We start from the raw sequence: 6282 nt of genomic DNA, 5'->3' as shown, positions 1-6282 counted from the left end.
ATAAACCACAAGCTTGAGGGAGAATGTTAAAGTGCAAAAGGGAATGCGAATAATATGTTTCCTTAATTCTGAAACAAAATTATGTTTCCTTATCTAGGAGATTTTAGATATTATTTAAATATTATGTTTCCTTAATTCTGAAACAAAATTATGTTTCCTTAATTCTGAAACAAAATTATGTTTCCTTATCTAGGAGATTTTATATATTATTTAAATATTATGTTTCCTTATTCTAAGAGATTTTAGATATTATTACAATATTATGTTTCCTTATTTTAAAAGATTTTGGATATTATTATAATATTATGTTTTCTTATTATATAGCTTAATTTTTGTATAAATATGCAATGTTGATTCAGTTATAATCAATTCAGTAGCAACTGAATTCACTAAATTATCTCCTTAAGTTTCCTTTGCTCATAATTATGACAATTATTTCATTTTTTAATTAATTTTATTAAGGTTAAAATTATTAAAATAAAAAAGCATTTAAAAGTGGAGGATATTGATCAATTTGATAGGAGCTTAAAATCAATTCCCCTTTGTCTTCGCAAATTAGAAAGGTGTTCAATTGGCCCAAACCCAAATACTTGGATTGCGATGCAAAATTTAATATTTAGAAGCCATCAAAGCCCAACTTCTCAAATGCCTGAATTCAAAAGTTATCTATAACGATTTCAATACCTTCTTTCAATCTCTTCCCCAAGAAATGCAACACTCTGCTGCTGGTATTCCAGGTTCTAATTTCGACAAAGGGTTATATCCCAAGTCAAGGCTTATTCCAGTCAATTTGGTAAGACAAGAAGTTTTCATAGACATTAACATTTTTGCATTTATTAGTTTCATGCTAAGCCCTGCAAATCCTTTTTGACAGAAAGATCAACTGGAGTCCTTCAACTTGCCATATTATGGTAGCTCTTACAGCCTTGAGGCTTGAGGGAATGCAGCCATTTATTGACAGAAAGAAACGTTTGTTAATTAACTCAAATCCACTTCTATTGACTACACACCTTAACAATTGTCCTGAAACTACAAAATGTAACTGACCAATTTCTAGAATCCACTTGCCTTTTTTACCTGATAGTATATTTTAGTCTCAACAAACACAAAACAATCATATGAGAACAAGGAGCCATGAACTTAGAAGGATGAAATCATGTACTTTTTACAGCAATCCAGTTCAGTTTCAATTTTGATTATGATACATTTATACTTTATAATACAGAAGTACAGTTGTTAGTCCGACTGTTCCCACAAATATATACAAGATACCACGCATATTTATAAGCATTGTAAAAGAAAACAACACAAGCATAATTTCTAAATGCAAAGGCAATCCATGACTAAGCGAGTGTTGAAGAGATGAGAGGCTTAGAGCATTTCTCAGACTTGTTTTGTCCCTCTTGATCTCTATCAGCTTGTCATAAACACACCACGCAAAGCTAAGAAAATGTTGCCGATTCAGGCCTACATTATAGCTGCCCCAATAGTTAGGATGATATGTGACACGGTACCAAGCCGATGCTTTTGCATACACATCATCTTCAAAATCAGACCCACTTCCCTTCTCATTGAACCAGGCTCTAGCTTCTTTCCTCAAGGCGCTGACTGCCATACCAATTGCTTATGCATCTCTTCTCTGTGAAAGATTTGGACATTTTCAGGACACCACCACTGAGTATTTCCGCTTCAGTTCTGATGCCATAGTAATCCATCAAATTCCCTAGTTTGTAGTCATAATTTCTTTTGTAATAGAAAGCATCTTCAATGTGATCCTCAAATCCATCAACTTCCATGTCACGGTCATAAGACCTTCTCGCTACTTCCTCAGTGAACGACTTAATAAGGCTTGTATCTGGTGCTATGTCCCTCACCTCTCGGAAAAGCTTTCCAATCACATTGCGTGACTCGTAGGTGGGTTTTTCTAGTTTTTCCATGAAATCAGGATATTCTTTGACATGTAAATGAGGTGGTATTTCAGCAGGAACACCAGTTTTTGGAAAGTCAACCGCAATCGAGAATTTTTTCGCTAGTTCTATGCATGGGTTGCTCATTGCTTTGTCAGGCTCCTTATCTGCAAAAGCAGTGTGAACGTTCGCAATAATTCCCAAACTGTCATTCACTATGTAGTTGGTGAAATACTCCTGAACTTCCTGCACGGCAGAAATTAACACCCTTATATGCAAATCACTGAATAAAAACATTGTGTGCAGTTGTGTACTTGTGCGGCAGAAGAAAGAAGAGTAAAGGAAAAAATTAGATGAATGTATGAATGCAGCCCAGTCATCATTTGCTTTGAAGGATTTCCAAATGTCAGATGTCTTTTTGGCAGTATACTGCACATAGCATGAGGCAATGAAAGCTAGAAGAATCATGACTTTGGTCATATGCAAATTGGATAAAAGAAAATCACAAATTTTTTGAATACTTCAGGGTCTAAAAGAATAACAACTCGATTGTAACATCATGATCTAACTGAATACTTGGTTCTGGGGTATAATCCATCGGTGAGATTTGCTGTGGCGGAATCAATTCAGGATCCTAACAGACAAAGTAGATATCTCCATCCAAATCACTTCCCGAACATTTATTCGTGTGAGGTCTAGGAATATAAATCAGTTTTGAATGTCAGTCAAATGCAAAATTTCTAGCAGTTCATTAATTTGTCTCGTTAATCTCTTATTAATAAACAGCAGAAAGACATAGTATTACCATTCAGAAAAATAAATCGTGCCAAATTTGAACGTTACAATAAAAGTAAATCCTAAGTTTCCCAAATAAAGGCATTTGTGGTTATTGACTATAATTTTTCTTGCATTAAATTAGGTGGACTCAGTGTCACATATTCATAACCCAGGAAAGCAAAAACGTAAAAGAGCAGAAATAAAAAAGTACAAAAATTGATTCAAGTGTGTGCCAAATTCCACATGGCATAGCTTGTAAGACTTGACAGACTGATACAATCAGAAGGGATGCCAGCAGTTTCAAAGTTTAATCTATTATAAACATGTTAAGTAAAGTCATTCACAAGGTTGACTGAAGATGCTTTCATTTTTGTTTAGTTGACAATGGGCATATGATAAGGATACACCAGTTGTATAACAAGGATATCTATATAATTATTTGAAATAAATTCCAGTACACACCGCAACACTCTAAACCATGAAGTTGAAAGTTATACCTCATTCCTTTCTGTGGGAATACAACACAATCCACCATATGATACAAAGCTGGCACATTCACCGCCCTTAAAACACGAACATCGCCTGGGTGCAAGCAAGGGTTTTTTGCAACAACGACCTCTCCCTCAATAAAATAACGCTGCTGAGAAGCAGCTTTAGAGAATTGCACAAACACCTGCCCATAATCTAAGGTTCGGGTTTCGTCCAGACATCCCATCATAGATCCATCATAGATCTTCCATTTTGAACAAATATCCTTGTTTTAGTCCGCAACTCCAGCAACTTTGATGCCCGGAATGTTTGTAGCATCATAGAAAGGAAGGGTTCAGCATCTGGCTTATAACCGCACAAGAACATTTCCTTGAGAATGTTAGTATTTTCTCCAGGCGACATCAACTCAAAAGCCTCCTGTGCTCGTAGCGGATCTGTTAAGATAGCATTCAGTTGATCTACAGCTTCTCTTTGTTTCTTCTCAAAAACTTTATCATGAACACCAAGGGTAGAGAAAAGAGTAATCAGCTGACGATTCAGAAAACAAGGCTGATATTTGCTCCATGCCAAAACATCCAGTTTCATGATGTCTGATTGATACTTGCGCATACTTCTCCTCATTGATATTTTTTTTGTTGAAGTTGGGTCAACGGCCACCACGCCTTTGTGTCCACCAAATCGAATCTGAAAGGCAGATGGAGGACGATCTTTAATACCACATTTGTGGGCCACTCTCCTTGCAAACTCAACAGAAATTTTCCCAATACCATCGGAAAATACATATTCAGTTCCACCTGTTGTAACCTCTACATCAGGAATGACCTCATATTCATCCTCACGAACACTAAGAGTTTCAGTTGATGAACCAAAGGATTGACCAAGTCTGGCAGCATACTTCGCCACATTCCTTATTTGACGAAAATTTCCCATCCACTCCCTTATATGTGCAGCAGTGACCCCATCTGTGAAGCAAACATCCAAGCAGAGTTTTCTCGCAATTGACTAGATGAAAAAGCAAGAAATTCAAATTTCTTATCACCAATAACTACACCATTTTGTCGGGTTGGAAGGATCCTTGTGTAAAGTCCAGTTCTCCTATGCTCATTTGCAGAAGATGAACGTGGAGCTACAGCTATTGAATGGATTTTATCTAAATCCTCATCAATGAAAGAAATACGAAGAAAATTGTCAATATAATCTCTGTAGTGACGAAGTACACGATTCAAGACATTAACCTCTGGACCACAAAAATAAACTTTACAAGGTGTTACTGGGATTCTGTGTACATATACCAAACTGCCATCCAAAGTTATAGCAGGTGATCTTGGCCTATTCCTGGTTGTGAGGTATTTTTGGTACTGTTCAATGAGCCACCTTGAAGGTTCATAGCAACATTCTTTTATTTGATAAAGTTTATCAAGAGCATGTTCTATACAGACCTTGTTGATTCTACTTGGATCAACCAACCGATAAAAATCAGAATCCAGTGCTAGCCCGGCAAGACACCCATTTTGAACCAACAAATTGATCTTAAACAAGATCTCATATGGCAAGTAAATTCCAAAGGGAGGACCAACAATTGGAACCAAACTCCGATTGCAAGAATACGCAGAACCTATTTCCAAATCAAACCTGCCATCACTTTCTTTATAGTAACCAAAGTTTTCCTTAAAGTTTGGAAGTTCAAGGCAATAAGGAAGCTCTAAACATAATCCAGTAGACTGCCCAATACAGCTTGAGGGGGTGAAATCTGTTGCCCTGACCCATTTATCATCAGGGTCATCCTCAAAGGAGTTAAATAAAGGGTCTTCAAATTCATCATCAGGAAAGCGTGTTTCTTTCTTAAAAATCAGAAGACTAGTAAGAATTTTATTTAAAAAGTGCAGTACCATAGCCAGAAGTATTGAAATACAAATGTCAAAAAAGCATTGAGACAGTTCATATAAAAGAACTTCTATTCAATAAGAAAAAGAAAATGTAGATGACTATCACCAATTGCTTGCAAATTAGAAAATAGAAATCAACAGAATGTCTACATTCATATAAAAGAACTTTCATTCTTCTTCAATACAAGCAATGAAGCTGCATTTTGCTGCATGAAAAATAAAAGAATATAAAGTACCAATGAATTATCGTCAATGATCAAAATTAGAAAAGCAACCTGAATCAGAAGATACTTTGCTCTTTGATGGCATGGACGATGGAGTTCTATCTGCCAAATATTTTCATAAGCGAGCTCAAGCCCGTATTCCACTCGTTGATAAGACAAATAAAAATTTAATTTTCGCATTCCGATACCAAAATTCACAGAAACATTAACCCCTCTCCAGAGAACAGCAAATGTTTCATTTTAGATCTGACAGCCAAAATGCAGCATTATTTTTTCCATGCTGTGCATAAAGGTTCTCGGTTTCGACTCAATATCATGCTCCATTTGCCAAGCATTGAGATATGAACTCCCATACCATAGGCGTTGTCTGTAGAAATTCTGAAACAAACCAATTTTACATATAAGTTTTGCATCCAAAACCCCAACTTCCCAAATTAATATCGGTAAACACTATTTCCGAATAAAGAAGGAATCTTGCAGGGGTACAGGAGCAACACCTGCAATGGTATTTGCAACATGTTAACACTTTAAATCCCACTATCCCCAGTCTTCTCAATGTAATATAAGTATTCGAAAACAACAAAGATAGTTGTTGCGAAACATAGCAATATCAGCAAAACGAAATACTGTTGACCTTAACATTCTCGAGGAGCTACAAAGATCCATATGTCAAACTTTTAGTTACTTATTTGTGGAAGCACCGATTAAAAATAAGATCTCAAATCTAGCCATGCTTTAACTTCAATCATTCCGCAGAAAAAGAAACGTATAAAAAATAACAGAAGGTAGTCTTTTGTGTGTGTATTAACATGAACAGCAATCTTATATGAATTCATGTTCTACTCAGAAGGAAAATCAAATTGATGCTGATGTGTCTGCATTTCTCATCAGTAGTGATTTCGAAAAGATAAGCTTGCAATTAATCAAAACAAGAAATTTACCATAAAAGTGGGCACAGATAAAATTATATACCATGAAATTAAAAATCTACATTCCTCA

At 35.8% G+C, this 6282-nt stretch overlaps 1 pseudogene; it reads right to left on the bottom strand.

The window, feature by feature from the left end:
* Positions 1–1207: 1207 nt before the first annotated feature.
* On the bottom strand, positions 1208–5801 carry LOC116115391 (annotated as a pseudogene).
* Positions 5802–6282: the final 481 nt, after the last annotated feature.

Source organism: Pistacia vera, unplaced genomic scaffold (assembly GCF_008641045.1).
Source record: "Pistacia vera cultivar Batoury unplaced genomic scaffold, PisVer_v2 Contig738, whole genome shotgun sequence".
Lineage (NCBI taxonomy): Eukaryota > Viridiplantae > Streptophyta > Magnoliopsida > Sapindales > Anacardiaceae > Pistacia > Pistacia vera.
This window is presented reverse-complemented; position numbering and strand designations above follow the sequence as displayed.